Below are 16,893 nucleotides of genomic sequence, written 5' to 3' on the forward strand. Positions count from 1 at the left end.
TCTAATCTCAAGGAAACCAGCGTTGCGCCTGTGATTTACAACCTTACCTGCGCTTTTGGTGGAAACACAAACACACATATCCTGCAAGACCTACGGAAAGCGATCCATTTTCTTTTTTTCGTTTTAAGTTCCCCCGATAGGCGCTTATACGAAAGTCACTGCACAAAAACACACTAACCTCAAAGCAAATACGAGTAAAAAGGACACAAATGATATCTAAACGCGGGAGAAGCCACAAAGTGATGTTGCGACACACACACACACACGCTCTTCAACTCCGAACGAGACGAATGGAGGAGGAAAAAACACTCAACTTCACGGTTTCGTTTGAGACTCGATGAAAGCTCGCATCCACTCGAAAGCTCGCGTCTTCCTCGTTGTAAATTTTACGGCAACGCGGCGTATCGTGTAACAAAGTGGCGTCACCGTTTAACCTCGCATTCGTTGTATGAAGAAAAACGGAGGGGTCGGTCGTCTGCTTCGAAAATAAAGATCGTCTGCAACTAAATGGAGAACAGCAGCGCCCCGCGCGGCTGGTTTACGCGCAAATTACTTTCGATTCGTCTAACGCGGCGAAACATATAAGAAAAGTGGCTATACGTGAAAGAAATAGAACGGAGTTTGCTTTGCAAGAGGCATGAAATGGGCCCTGCTAGATGGGTGTGGCAGAAAAAGTGTGCGTCCCTTTTTGGTGTGAAGTATATATCGGAGGAAAGATAGCGATCGGTTGGAAGGTGCTCTACGTTGGGTCTGTGTGTGGTCTAGTAAATGATATAGAAAAGCGTGGTAGCAGTAATATTCGTGCTATCGTGTGGACTTTACAATGACGTACTGCGGGCCTGTTGATTAACCTTGGACGAGAAAAGCAGGGTGTGTATGTGTGGTATGCTCATTCTATTGGCCGTCTGGTGCTGCGAAAGGTGGAGATGTATGCATGTTAGCATGACGACCTCTCTTTCAGCAGACCATGTTTATTGCAGGTCACTGGACAGGCGGCCTGCATGTGGGGCGAGCTATTTTCAAGAAAAACAACCTTGCATTTACTTTGCAGCACTTATCAAATACGACACCACAAGGTTAATACACTATTCATGAGAGATTATGTCCATATTTGCAAGAAACAAAGACCAGCTCCAACTATCTTATCCTATGTGTTACCGATACCTACCTGTCTTGCGTAGTCTGCCATACCAGCTGTACCTGTTAGAACAAGGGTACTTGAAGACACTTCTTTAAAAATACTCTGTACTCCATCCACAGCTACTGTTAATACCGATCCCCTCTCCGTGACAGACGGAAAATTGAATGTCGCTTCCAGCGAATGTCATTTATACACTGAATGTCCTTCATTCGCTGGCACATGGGAAGAAACTATGATGGCATTATACGAAAATGACATTCTTTTACCAAAATGAGTTTGGGAGAGTCGTTCTCAGTGCGTATTCTTGAAAAATACAAAACAGGAAAAAAACAAACAACGCAAGTTACGTGTCTACGTGTTCGCTGGATACCGGTGCCTTACGAGTTTGTTTATTTTCGACCGTGAAAATGACGCAACTTCACACAAACTGCAAGTAACTATGATGGTTGAATGATGGCTGAATGGTGATTGGCTAGGAGCGTGCTATGTGGTGAAGTTCTGTTTTAACAGTGTATACACTCTTAAAACAAAGCTTCTCCACATTGCACGCTGAAGGCCAGCCATTGTACAGAGTGATATACACTCTAAAAACAGAACTTCACCGCATAGCACGCTGTGCGCCACCCATTGCCACGAATGATAGGGTTATCGCTTGTTATTGGAAGACAGAGGGGGGCGTACGCCCTTTTGTGGCAATTTTCAAATATCCAAATTGCCACAAAAAGGCTTACGCCCCCTCTCTCTTCAAATCACTGTGTTTTGAAAGTGTTCAGGAGAACAGTACGCATACGGTTAACATGAACTCGTTTTGTTAGTTCTAATAACACATCGTCACTTTCTTATTTACTAGTCTCTGTTCTGTTGTAGTCGTGATAATCTCCTCCGCAAGATCCACTACGCGCTCTTAGAAGCTCACCGCAAAACACGATCCTAGCAAACTTCATCACGAACGACGTCGTTGTCTCCCAGGATTTGAGAAAAACGAAAGGCGCGTGCCTCTTTGTGGTACAGCTCCGGTCAACCTTAATAATAACACTGAAAAAAAACTCTGTCTCATTTCCCAGCGCGATAATAGCCACCCTTGGGGCACTGGGGGAATGTTAAGTGAACAAAATCATTGCGTTAAACTGACAGAATAATAATTTTGTTCAATTAAGATTTCCTCATGACCCCAAGGGTTGCTGTAATCGCGACCACATTTTTTCCAGTGTTATTATTAAGGTTGACCGGAGCTGTACTTATGCAGTTACGCCGTTACAAAAGAGTCGTACGCCCTGCGTTTTCATTAAGGTAGGGAAACACGAGTCTGCATGTGTATAATGGTTGACCCTCAGCCTGCCATGTGGTGAAATTCTTTTCTGAGGGTCCAAAATCCTAATCACTGTGCTACACTCTTAAAAATGATGATGGTGGTGGTGGTGGTGATGATGATAGGGCTTGCCGTTGTCGGCCTCACGTATGTGGGCAACGTCACGACACACACCCTGGGGAAATGTGCGTCCTGGGCCGACTTCTAAGGGAACTGTGCCGACATATGTCTGAAATGTCTCTTAAAAATGAACTTCACCGCATAGCAAGCTCCTAGCCAACCATCATCTCGAACGATATCACAATCTACCCTCATTTGTTGAAAACGGGAGGCATACGCCTTTTCTGTGACACTTATGCTGTTCATAATTGTCACAAAAAAAAAAAAGGCGTACGCCTCGCGTTTTCACCAAATCAGGGGCAGACAACGATATCATTCGAGATGATGGTTGGCTATAGGAACGTGCTACGCGGTGAAGTTCATTTCTAAGCGTGTACGTCTGACATGACCATATACAGTATATTTTGCAAGACGTCAGCCCCACCTCGTGACCCAGCTAGGTATTCCACTCAGTTTCCCAACGGTTCTGCAACTTCACTCGTGACTTCAACATTCACGTCACGTGGCACGGACATGGCATAACCTCAGCAGAGCACGACTGTACACAAGGAACACGTTTTACACACTCGTAGACACCACCTTGAGATAAAGTTGTTGAAAGTTTCTTTATGAGCGCTGACAGCGTATCCGGCGCGAGCCATTATTTAAGCGTTTCATAAGCCCGCAGCCGTGACAGAACGCTGCCTTCTTCGGTCAGTCGTGACAAAAGGGGATACGTCTTGCGGAATTCCTTTCGGAAGTGACGTCCTTGTAATAGAAGTTACGGCGGCGTCGTCTATTCAAGAGGCAGCGGAAAGACAGGTTGCCCTACTTTAGTGTAACATCGGAGGAGACATATTGTTGCACCGAAATTGTGGCATAGACACTATGTATACTAGGGTTTCGAGTACTTAGTCTTTTCAATTGTCTGTTCTCCTTTTGGACCTGACTTTTCCCACTTTACCGGAGTATACTGTATACCTAACTAAAGGAAGAAAAGGGTTTGTTTGCTGAGTGTTAAAATAAGTACTTGTAGAAATTGGTGTTACGTAGAAATTAGAGTTTCTTAGAAATAAAACTCTTTAACAAAAGTCAAAAGCATTTCAACAAAATATGATTTATTGCAGAAGTTGTAGGTCCATGGGTACACTCTGAAAAATGAACTTCACCGCATAGCACGCTCCTGGCCAACAATAATCTCGAATGATATCGTTATCTGCACTGATTTGTTGAAAACGTGAGGCGTACGCCTTTTTTGTGACACTTATGCTGTTCATAATTGTCACAAAAAAGGCACACGCCTCCCGTTTTCAACAAATCAGGGCAGATAACGATATCATTCGAGATTATGGTTGGCTAGGAGCGTGCTATGCGGTGAAGTTCATTTTTAAGAGAGAGTGTACAAGGCACATGGTAGATTGTTTGAATTAACCAGCGTAGTTCCTGCACATTGCTCTATAAACAGAACTTCACCACACTGTACCACACTCCACACCACACTCTATACCACACCACACGCACCACACCACACTCTACCACACTCTAAAAACTGAACTTATCCGCATAGAACGCTCTGTGCCAGCCATTGCCACGGATGCTGAGGTTATCGCTTGTGATTCGAAGAGAGAGAGAGAGTGGGGGGCATACGCCTTTTTGTGTTAATTTGGATACATGATAATTGACATAAAAAGGCGTATGCCTCCCTCTCTCCTCGAATCGGAAGCGATAACCCTATCATCCGTGGCAATGGTTGGCGCAGAGCATGCTATGCTGTGAAGTTCACTTTTTAGAGCGCATTGCCACGAATGACAGGGTCATAGCTTCCGATTCGAAGAGATAGGGGGCATACGCCTTTTTGTGGCTATTTGGACATATGATAACTGCCACAAAAACGCCCCCTCCCCTCTCTTCGAATCAGGAACGATAACCCTATCAATCGTAGCAATGGTTGGCGCAAAGCGTGCTATGCCGTGAAGTTCTGTTTTTACCCTCTCCCCCACCCCCCTTCGCCACCCCCTCTTTTTTTTAGAGTGTATAGTTTGAGTAAAGTTTCCCCAATAGTTCAGGAAAATAGATTGCAGCAGTCGATGTTTAACAAGCACATACTTTATGCAAAGAAGTCTACATGCACAACTTAGCGAAGGCACGTGAGCGTTTGGCCAACTCTCCTTGATGGCACCTGAGCTCCTTCTCCCTCGTTCTTTCCTTCCTCTTGCTTACATCATCATTTTCTAGGTGTTGCTTACATCCCGTCGGCTCCTTTGAGAACGCACCGCTCCTAACTGTCGGTACCTGACACCACGAGCGACTTCATCCATTCTCACTATCATATAAACACAACGTCCACATTCCAATCCGCATCCGTTTCCAATTCTAACACGTTCCAATTCTAACAGTTGGCATTGTCGAGGGGGTGGGGGGCGGGCGGAATATACTTTTATTGTCGAGTATCAAACTTTGATGTTAAAGCTATAAGAACGGCACGTCTAAGCCTTGCCCTACGCTTGTTCCTATTGACTGAAAAGCACCTTGTGGCGCCGCAGTATAACTCCTTCGGCGAAGTAACTCTACCGGAGTTGGACTACATTTCATGCCGCACTTGGACTGATCACGGACACAGAAACTTAGACATAACTACTAACGCATAACTACTTCCAGTGTTACCAGTAACAGTGTGCCACACATTCTTGTTTCTTTATGACGAAACAGTTGGACAGTGTAGTTCTTCAAGTACTTTCCCCTTACTACACCGCCGACGTATCGGAAGTGACATTTGCGCCGATTGGCCCAGCCCAAAATCGGGTCCTCCCATCTAGAACCAATCGAAATCGACATTAAGGAAAGCCTACTTTACTGCAAATGTCTGCGAGTAAAACTAGGCCAGGTCACCCGCATAGTGAAAATGAGGCTTTGGCGGCGAGATAACGAAGTCGATAAGGCGACAGCAACCATTTCTGTCACTTAAATAGGGAAGCAGACGACGACCAGGCCACCCTGGTCGTTGACGGAACAGGGTACACCAGTCAGGCAACCCTGGAATGGCGTTGCAGAAATTAAGCGCCATCACAAACCGAAACGCGCGTTGTGGTGTCGGTGTAACGCCTTTGATCTCTGCTTTCATTGATACAAGCAAGGATTTATAAGTGCTTACTTGTAGAAAAAAGTTTCCCAATCGGGTGTGTCCGTAACGTTGAAGATTTCTGCCGCGCACTTTCACCGCTACGTGACGCACATGCTGCAGTCGATCGTAGTCGTTGCGTATAGCTCTTCAGCATTCTGAGACTTGTGTGATAGCCCTACGGTTGGTTAGAACCAGGCGTTGGTGAAATTTTGAAGCAACCAACTAACGTTATCACCCTTTCGACGACTACAAATATTATTTAATTGATGTACAGACAGCATTGCACAGAAACGTGTCGTACATGATCACTGGAGATATACAGATTTACGTAGCGCAACGTGTGTAGTTTCCAGTACATTGTGCATAGTTTTTGTTGCGAGCACGTTACGTATGCGCCACAAAGTTACTTGATCGTGCCCCAACTTGATTACGTAGCACAAACGAAAGCCAAACAAATACAAATACAAATTCAAATACAAATTCATACAAATGAAAGTGCCACAGTCGTGAAGTCTGGTCAAAAATTGAATTCCTACAAAATTTGGCGCGCAACTCGAAAGAAATAAAAGGAAGGCAAAAAGTGTAATTCTCCCGCGTTAACAGACTTGTTACAGACATTGTTCAGTATTAACGAAAACAAATGGCCCGAGAAGGGTGTATGAAGTCTCTTGATGTTTTTCATTACTTTTTTTTTCATTACCCCTCCTATGCGACGTGCTGATTACCCCATACAAGTGCATTGCACCTGGGCGGCAAGACGTTCATTTGGCTTCTTGAGCTTCACTACAGCCATCCAAGTGCATGCCTTCTGAGCATTGCAGAGTCACTCATAAAGACCGGGCAGACTGTATATCTGGTGTCCCTCCCGTCGCCTTCTCGGCTTTAGCTTCGTTTGGCTAATCTCTCCCTTCATTATTCGTTACTCATCCAAATAAACATATCCCCCCTGCAGCCTGTCGAGTCGTGCCGTATGTACACTCGTTCATGTACGCTTTCTTTTTTGTGTGCTTTTTGCTTCATGCGGGAACCGACCCTTAGCAGTACAAAATACGCACCAGAGTGCGATGCGCGGTGTCAAGTATAACAACACATAAATGATGTGTTGAACTGCATCACTTTAACTCGTTCATCTGTTTGTATATGTTGTGTGTAAGCATCCTGGGGTAGTCTTTTTTTCTTAATAAACATATCCCCCCCCCCCCTGGGGTAGTCAATTCGACTTCGACGTGACTCACATCCTCATTTTCTTCTTTATCACACCACTATCACCATCATCACATAAATGAAGACATCCTGGCTCGATGGCAGGGTATACAAACTACAACAGATGTTTCGGCCAGGGTGTCTCGGCCAGTTTGATATTGGGAGCTAATTGCACCATGTACTTATTGTACAGCACGATAAAATAATCAGCAGAAGAATTATTCGTCCACGTGACGCAGCCATAGAGATAACAGATCTTGAGCATGCTGCTTTCGCCAAAGCGCCACCATTCCTATTGGTTCTGTAGAGCACGTGGCCTCTCCCATAAGTTCAGCAACCTGCCGTACCTATGGTGAACTGGAATGATCTCCATTTTATTTTTTCATTACATAAACCAATCAGTCAATGGAATTAGCTCTCTAGGTCACCATAGCGTGACGTCACAGTAGCATCATTGTAGGTGTTCACGCCTATGATTCTACATGCAACGACTACCTCTTTTGGTGGAAAACACGGTTCTAATTATATGGAGTGTAGCCTTACACGTTTTTGCGTCAGAGCATAATTATTGTGTGCAGTACACGCTTAAAAATGAACTTCACCGCATAGCACGTTCCTCGCTAACCATCATCTCGAATGATATCGTTATCTGCCCAAATTTGTAGAAAACGGGAGGCGTACGCCTTTTCTTGTGACACTTATGCTGTTCATGATTGTCACAAAAAAGGCGTACGCCTCCCGTTTTCAACAAATCAGGGCAGATAACGATGACATTCGAGATGATGGCTGGCTAGGAGCGTGCTATGCGGTGAAGTTCATTTCTAAGAGTGTAGCACAACCAGCTCTCTTTTTCGGTATATTCTTGCGTTAGTTTCCCTAACTATTTCCATTTATTGTTGTTGTTGTTGTTATTCCCTACCTAATTTATTATGTGGTCGTAAGAAATTACAAAAAAAAAGTCACTAAATAGTTGAAGTAAATAGAGTTCGCAAATGACCCCTCCGTCCTTTTCCTTCCAGCTCGCAGCGAGGTGTTTTCCGAGCTTTCCGAGCTGTTTCCGAGCTGCTAATTCAAAACCGAACCTTTTGTGAACTGTCCCTTTTGCTGGCACAAGGGACACAAAATGGTTCCGCTTGCAATGCTCACAGAGCAGAACTTCGCTTAAGCTTAAACTCACTTAACTTCGCTGTCGCAGAAACAGACAGTCGCTTACATTGTCTATTATTGTTTCGGCGGAATATTATCTTTGCGAAATGCACGAAAAATCGCCCGCTGGTGTGCTGGTCATATCTTCGGAAGCGTCTGGCTGTTTCGTAGTGCAACAGCCGGAAGCTTGCAAAGGGACATTAAGAAATGATTCAACCCATACAAACGGACGGACAAGTCATCTGCGAATTTTTTACTTCAACTATTTAGCGATTTTATCGCTTATTACATCATCCCTGAACCTTCGTCTGGCCCCGTCGCCTATATATGCTATTAAAGCGGGAACGCTGCTTCTAGAACAGACAATTCTTTAATGGAAAGAGGCATGAACTTTGCTTATGAACGTAGGCAAGAGGCATTCTTTTAATAACAACCAGCCGTCGTTGACCCGTCAAGTAATCTCCGCTCTCTCTCTCTCTCTCCCTCTCTCTCTCTCACACACACAAAAGAACAGCGATAAGCAGGAGTTGTGACTTGGTTCAGAATTTCGCCTGTCTCGCTATCCCGTTCAGCACACAGTTCTTCACGGAATTTGTTTCTACTTTCTAACTACGTCGGTCCGGCCTTGTGACTCTTGACTGTGTACCAAAGCAATCTGTATCGCGCCACCGATCTCATCTTGGCCAGAGATAACACTAACGCTTCTTGAGGTGTTATTTCAATGCTGCGCCAGTGAGACACCCGCACCGGTAGTTATCTGCAAAAGAGTACTTCCCACTGCGAGTAACATTATATCCACTACCTGAAATGCTGTCCCCCTGCTGATATGCAGGCTGTTCCTGCTCAACGGTGCGAAAGCAATTAGCACCCCGTGGCTGGCTCCTCATCACAGGGTGTCTTCCGGCTACAGTGGGCAATTAATAGAAATCGGGTGCGGAATTAAGTAGAGATTAGACGATAGCGACACTTCTGATCAGCCGGTAACCCTTTGGGTGCTCTCTGGTATCAATCATCATTTGGATTAATTGCTTACTCGATCTACTTATTGGCTTAAGTGGATGTCCCACAAAGTGTCGCGCCTTTCTTTTTGCTTAATGCGACACTTCTCGGAAGAAATGTGTTCTTATTTATACGCGGCTTATTAATAGAGCAGGTCTCGTACGTACGTATGTGTGACGTAGATTGTTTTCTTTGTCCTTACGTTAACCGATGCTGTGCTAAGTTATGCTAATTTTATGCGTATGTTAATTATTAGCACGCCGTCTCATGCGCTACGGCTAAACACCCTGATAAAGCATTCCTGAGAGCTTGACTTTTTTTTCTTCTTGTTTTTACACACGATCTAGTAATCGCTAATGGTCATTCTTTAAGGGCTCTCATCAACGTTCAGATGAGATATCTAGAGCAAAGCGCTGAGGTTAGCTATCGTATAAGTTCGTTCCACCTGGACAGGGTTGCCTACGATACACCGGTTCATGGACGATATAGTGACCACACTCTAAAAACAGAACTTCAATGCGTATAGCACTCTGTGCGACCACCTGTTTGGGTCCATTTGGATATATATATGATAAATGACAAAAAAAAAAAAAAGAACAAGAATAAAAGGCGTACGCCCCCTCTCTCTTCGAACCAGAAGCTGTAGCCCTATCATTCGTGGCAATTGTTGGCGCACAGCGTGCATTGCGGTGAAGTTCTGTTCTTAGCGTGTGGGTGATGACGGAATGATACCGTCATCACTCCTGATCTGTGGAAAGCACGTGGCGTGCGCCTTTTTGTAACAACTACGTAGGTGTCACAAAAAGGTGTGCGCATCTCGTTTTCAGAAAATAGAAGATAAAAATCAGGGAAGGGAACGATATTATTATGTATGAAGGTTGGCTCTCCATATTTTTCTTTCTTTTTCCAATCCAATCCAATCCAATCCAAAGTTGGCTATAGGAGCATGCTATGCGGTGAAGTTCCGTTTTTAAGAAAGTCCAGTAAACGTCAAACGAAGTGCAAAATAGTGCGTTTCCGTGTTATCAGTGAGACACTCCTCCACAAAACAGGTTAAAATGAATTATACTGTCGGGACATAAAGAGCTTTGCTTCTATCTCTTTCATCGATCACCATGTTGCAACAACAGCGACATCTCGGCGTCAGTATGGCTTCACTATACCAACCCATCTCAATGGCGATGGTTCTCATTTACATACGTTTTAGAGGCGGCGCGATAAGAGCTTGTCATGAGTTGAATGGTCAAGTAACATCGTTGTAGGCCGACTTGTATTTTACGATTAGATGCGACACTCCACCTCAGTAAAGCGATGCACCGTGTTGACCCCCTTATCAGGGCTTATCACTGATACACGTGCTGTCCTCTTCGTTCTGCCTGATGGATTCCCACAGGAGGGTCATGTGCTGTACGGCCTGTACCTATAACGTGCCTCGTGGTCAAGATAGGTGTTTGTAGAAATATAGCCAGAGCGCAGTACTTCCTTGCATTGCATTACTAAAAGTAAAAAAATAAAGCAAAGTAAGTAAGTTGCGTAAAAGTTCAGTAGCCTATTATCGGTGTTCTTGCACGATGCTGTGGTGGTCTTGTAAGACTACTCCTTATGCAGTGCGACATGCCTTGTTTCCATTGGCCTTTTCACGCTGACCTCACCCTTAGGTGCTGCGGGACGATCTGCTGCGTCCCTCTGGAACGAATTACACTGTTAAAACGGAACTTCACCACATAGCACGCTCGTAGCGAACCGTCATTCCGAATGATATCATTCTGTGTCCTTATTTGCTGAAAATGGGAGGAGGCGCCTATCTGAGACACATTATGCTTGTCCCAGGTAGGCTCCTCCCCCTGATTTGAACAAATCATGGCACAGAATGATATCATTCGGTATGGTGGTTGGCTAGGAGCGTGCTATGTGGTGAAGTTCTATTTTAACAGTGTACATAGCAGGACTGGTTTTGCGCAATCCGACATCTCCCATAATATTTTTTTTTTAAATTGAAATCACTGCGATACTTCAAAAGCTCACGGCGCAGTTTTACTGCGTAAGACCTTGATCATGACCGACTGCGCAGTGGTCAGTTGATTGATTGGTTGATTTGATCTGCACCTAATACTGCCCTCTTAAAAATGAACTTCACCGCATAGCACGCTCCTGGCCAACCATCATCCCGAATGACAACGTTCTTGCCCCTGATTTGTTGAAAACGGGAGGCGGAACCTATTCTGTGCCGTGCATGATGAGCACAAAATAGGCTCCGCCTCCCGTTTTCAACGAATCAGGGGCGAGAACGTTGTCATTCGGGATGATGGTTGGCTAGGAGCGTGCTATGTGGTGAAGTCCTTTTTGAAGATCGACCTGATCGAGCCATCTAATACTGTACTCTCCCCGATGAACTCGTGCACCTCACCGCATCCCCATCATTCAACCTCCTCTATCCTCCATCCGTCCGTCCTTCCTTTGTGTTTTGTTTTGCTATGCGTTTTCCTTTTCTTTTTTTGGCTATAGTCGTGACGACGCCCACTTCTGTGTGGCCAACAACGGCGAGCCTATCCTGCCATCACCCCCCCCCCCTTTTTGAAGAGTGTAGCCAACCATCATCCCGAGTGAACATCGTGCTTTCTCCTGATTTGCTGAAAACGGAGGGCGTACGCCATATTTGTGGCATTATGCCGTACATAATTGCCACAAAAATGGCGTACGTCCCCCGTTTTCATCATATCATTGGAGTGAACGTTGCAATTCTGGATGATGGTTGGCTAGGAGCGTTTATGCAGTGAAGCTCTGTTTTTAGAGTGTGCAGCCCTACACTCTAAAAACAGAATTTCACCGCATAGCACGCTGGGCTCCAACCATTGTCGCGAATGATATGGTTATCGCTTCTGATTGGAAGAGAGAGGGGGCGTACGCCTTTTTGTGACAATTTTCATATATCCAAATTGCCACAAAAAGGCGTACGCCCCCCCCCCCCCTCTCTTCCAATCACAAAGCGATAACCCTATCATTCTTGGCAATGGTTGGAGCACAGCGTGCTATGCGGTGACACCACCAAGAAATAATCGAGGATAGATTTGCAGACAAGATGAGTCGGTGCCGATTTATTTTTTCGGTTTCGTTGTGGTGGGAGGTCGTAGTAAGACGGAAGCATGGGAAAATGAAGAGCCAAGATTAAGAGTCATTGCGAATACGCGTCAGTCCTGTCGCTGCTTGCGCGCTCACAGCCTCAAAAGCAGAGCCCCCCACTAATTTCATTGCAGCACATTTGTCATCCCGTCTATGCTAAGCGCGACCTCAGGTAATAAACATGCAGCTTTGAATGATACGCCCCGCAGGTAATTACTGGCGTCTACTGCTATAATAATTACTATGGGAAAGTAATTACAGAAATTAGTTTCGCGTCGGTGCAGTCGCTGGTTAGAGACCAGATCGAGACGGCATCTGCTGCACCCGTTAAACACGCATCCAGCGACAGGGTCCGACGAGGAAAGAATGAATAAGAAAAGCCTTCATGTACGCAACTCGCCCGTCTATCCTATAGCTGCGTTATTGACGCCTGGCACTTTCGAAGGCTCCGCGCAGAGAGAGAGAGAAGTCCCTCATGCAAATGCGGAGGCAGTGTAACGATCACCGTTCTTGTTTAAATCGTGAGTTGCGAGAGCGATGAACAAAGGTGTGTCGTTCTCGTCGCTTGTGTAGTCTTCAGAGAAAAGGTTAGGGTCTATTTGTGGAACGAGGTTTCAGGTGCTTTACCCGTTCACTTTGAGGCGGGCTCTGCTCGTGGGTCAATGACGAGGAAGTCAGATTTTTAAGAAGCATTAAGGCGGGTATTGGCATCAAAGTAAGGAGACCAGCTGGCTCCCTCTATGAACGGCTAAAACAATCTGAGTGTCAAACGGGCCGTTATAACCTATAACGTTAAAGGTACGCGCTATAAACGGAACTTCACCACATAGCACGCTCTTAACCAAATACCATTCCGAATGACATAGTCGTGCGCCCTGATTGGTTAAAAACGGGAGGCGTACGCGTTTTTGGGACACTTGTGAAGTTGTGTTAATTGTCCCAAGGTGGGGCGGGGGGGGGGGGGCGACCCAGTAGTGGACATCGTCACGACTATAGCAAAAATGAAAAAAAAAAGGACAGATGAAGAATGAATGGTGGAGATGCGTAATGCCCAAAAAAAGGCGTACGCCCTGCGCTTTTCACAAATCGGGAGTTATAACGGTATCATTCTGTGCAATGGTTGGCATTCACCGTGCTATGTGGTGAAGTTCTGTTTTTAGAGTGTCCTGTAAAGCGGTGTATAGAGCTGCAATCTCAGAAAGTTGCTTTTATGTTAGGATCCAAGTGCAAACGGGGTCGGTTCTTATCAATGTACCGACACCTTAATGCTAATATTGGATAACGGCTGAAGGTTGGCATTCAGATCGTGTCAGTCTTAGTCCGTTTGAGACGTTGTAAAGAACCAATCCCTGTGCTTGGACTATACCTATATGACGGTGGTGTAATATGCAACATTATAGCTTAATATTTTGAACGTACCCAGTATCGTGTGGGGCGTACGCCTTTTTGGATGACTTACGCAGTTCAAAAAAAGACGTACGGCCCGGGCTTTCCACAAATCGGGAGCGATAAAGGTATCATTCTGCGCAATGGTTGGCCTTCACCGTGCTATGTGGTGAAGTTCTGTTTTTAGAGTGTAGATGCAGAAGGCCTGCTCACCTTCTCTCACTCCTCCACCAAGTGGAGATCGATATAACGTCAGTATGTCATCTGCTTCAGCCAATCGCCCCCACACTCTAAAAACAGAACTTCACCGCATAGCACGCTGTGCGCCGCAACGGGGGGTCCCCGAAATCCACCATTAATAATAAACGTTTAAGAATAAAACATTCGAGAATAATCCGCTTAAAAAATACACGGTTAAAAATATATCTCCTAAAATAAACCGCTTACTATCCCCGCTTAGAGATCACCGTTTAATAATCCACCATTAAAAATAAACTGTTTCAAAATCCCCTCACCACCTAGCACGGAGGCGGACTGATTGCAATTTACGCCGGGTTATATCATGTTATGTTAGGTTAGTTTAGTCTGGTTTCGGTTAGTTTGGGATAGTTTAGGCTAGTTTGGTCCTGTGAGGTTAGGTTAAGCCCCTTGCTTGCAGTTCACCTTAATTTGGGCCATACCACATGACAATAGCAACCGTAGGGTGGATTTGGGGGGATTCTGAAACGATTTATTTTTAACGATATATTCTTAACCGTGGATTCCTTAGCGTTTATATTTAAACGGGGATATTTCGGCGATTATTTTTGAAAGATTATTTTTAATGGTTTCAAACGGGATACACCCGCCGCAACCATTACCACGAATGATAGGGTTATCGCTTCTGATTCGAAGACAGAGGGGGGCGTACGGCTATTTATGGCAATTGTCACAAAAGGCGTACGCCCCTGTCTCTCTTCGAATCAGAAGTGGTAACCCTATCATTCGTGGCTATGGTTGCGGCGCACAGCGTGGTATGCGGGGAAGTTCTGTTTATAGAGTGCAGATGATCTCGAACACTGGCTTTCTGAGGATACATGTGGCAGAGAGCATTTAATATTTTTCATTTTCTAGCAGAATTACAGTAAAAGGGCTCGGTTCGACGTCTGGTGGGAAATTATCCCTAACTCGTCAGGCGACAGTGATGTATGTTCCCGACTGATTTGCTGTTCCTGATGGCTATAGGTTCCGACACGTACGTAGACGACTTCTTTCGTTCTAGACCAGTGTTGTCCGCATGACATTTGGTTTTGCCGCCGTATACTTGACGATCAATGCACAGTTGCTGACCACTTCGACACAGTGTTTGCCGTAATCTTCAGTTTTAATTTGAATAAAAACCATGAGTGCAATTGGGACGAAAATTGGAACGTTACACTATAGTGAGGCAGATAAATTTTCCTGAGATTTCACATCTTCTGCTTTTCGGTACCTTTAATGGCCACGTCACACTATGACGCGTTGTTTCCTCTAGGTGGCGTTGGTATAGTACACACTACAGTGAATAGAGGAGAAAGCTATACGTGTGACCAATTCCGTGTTTTTTTTTTTTTTTTTTGTTCTTTTTGCTGGGAATAGCAAGCAGCCGTAGTGCAGGCTAACCTTTCCCTCTCTTCTTTTCACAATGAACACACATCCCTCCTTCCCCCTCATACGTCACAAACGACTATTCGTGCACAGCATAAGGATTGAACCCAAAATTTTCCAGAATATCGCGACACTGAGGTGGAGATCTTCCGAAAGGAAATATGAGCTTCCCTCTCTGCCTTTCGGCTTTACCTTCATCCGTACGATACCATCGTCCGGCCTGTTGGCGGTAGTCTCAGGAGTATAGCAGATTCTAGAAAAGAAGCTACATTTCTGGAATGGCCAAGTAGGCCGACCGAGAAAGAACTGTCGCTTCCTATGTACGTGTTGGCGTTCCAGCACCTATTGGTAAAACCACCAACGCACACACGCCGCTGCCGTAAACGCGTCTAAAAAACCTGCTAGTCCCACCCAAAACGTGCACGCGCTCTTCCGCGATCAGTTTCCAATTCGAAGCACGCTGTTCTTCTTCTATATTCCATATAGGCAATGGGCGAAGTGCAAAGCAAGAACTGATTTTTAAAAATTTACAATTATTAAAAAAATGTAAATTTTTTTTCGTTCATTTCTGTGCATTTGCGTCGTAATGTTCATTGGTCTATACAGGGTATTTCACCTAAGCTGATAAAAAATTCTAACTGGCGACGTACTCGCCTGAGGATTGTGGGAGGGAGGGGGAATATGTTTATTATATAAAAAAAATAGGAGGGAAAGGTTAGCCTGCGCTACGGCGGCTTGCTATTCCGCTTGCTTGCTTCTGGAAACTTTTGCCGCCATTTAGGAAGGCTTTGAACAAATTTTAATTGAGGGAAATCATTTTTTTTTTTTCAATTGAACTTTGAATATTGCCACGGGAACCTCACTTTTCTTTTTTTTTTCCACAGAAATATGAAGTTCTCCCCGGATAACCACAGACCCAACAAAAACTACGCACAGTATCGCAACAGAAACAGTCGAAAAAAAAAATTAGTAAGAAATCTGCTTAAACGGCATGTGCATGTTAGTACACTCTTAAAAATGAACTTCACCGCATAGCAGGCTCCTAGCCAACCATCATCTCGAATGATATCGTTATTTGCCCTGATTTGTTGAAAACGGGAGGCGTACGCCTTTTCTGTGACACTTGTGCTGTTCATAATTGTCACAGAAAAGGCGTACGCCTCCCGTTTTCAACAAATCAGGGCAGATAACGATATCATTCGAGATTATGGTTGGCTAGGAGCCTGCTATGCGGTGAAGTTCATTTTTAAGAGTGTAGGGAAGAGTGTGAAGATGTGTCTACAACCTCTTGCTTCTTTGTTTTACATCTGTTAAGAAGGTGTTTTGTGATGAAGTTCTATTTTAATAGGCTAGGGAAAGCAAACTTCTGACTGCGTGGGGTCAGCCACTCCTTGCCTTGTTGCAGATCCACCGGCCCACTCCTTCGCTCCACGCTTTCCTAAATAAATCTCGGCGTTCTCGTTTCACGAAGGATTAGTACTCACCGCAGGACATTGGCAGCTACGGTATGCGTCCTTCACCGACTTTTGTAGCCTCTGTTCGAACATCGTGGTAGATCCTTAAGTATAAAACTGGAACACTGGACTCTTTAAAAGTTATATATATAACTACAGATAATAGTTCAACAGCCCCAGTGTACGCTATATAACGGTTACTCACTAATAATCACTTCGTTGACTTTGTTCCTTTGGCTCTTCGCTCTTAGAAAAAAAAAAAAAAAAAGTTGGAGCAGTTACCCCTTTT

General features: G+C 44.8%; 1 protein-coding gene across 2 annotated transcripts in view; it reads left to right on the forward strand.

Moving 5' to 3' along the window:
- The window catches only part of LOC135400086 (ras-related and estrogen-regulated growth inhibitor-like protein), a 134,690-nt gene that overhangs the window by 43,450 nt on the left and 74,347 nt on the right, over positions 1-16,893 (forward strand). Inside the window, exons 3-5 of one of the 2 annotated variants that reach the window (XM_064631824.1) lie at positions 14,641-14,758; positions 16,035-16,119; positions 16,499-16,655. The exons of the other annotated variant lie outside the window; for it this stretch is intronic. The gene's annotated coding sequence lies outside the window, so the exon portion shown is untranslated. The remainder of the gene's footprint in view (positions 1-14,640; positions 14,759-16,034; positions 16,120-16,498; positions 16,656-16,893) is intronic. 2 annotated transcript variants of the gene reach the window in all.

This window comes from Ornithodoros turicata, chromosome 7 (assembly GCF_037126465.1).
Source record: "Ornithodoros turicata isolate Travis chromosome 7, ASM3712646v1, whole genome shotgun sequence".
Classification (NCBI taxonomy): domain Eukaryota; kingdom Metazoa; phylum Arthropoda; class Arachnida; order Ixodida; family Argasidae; genus Ornithodoros; species Ornithodoros turicata.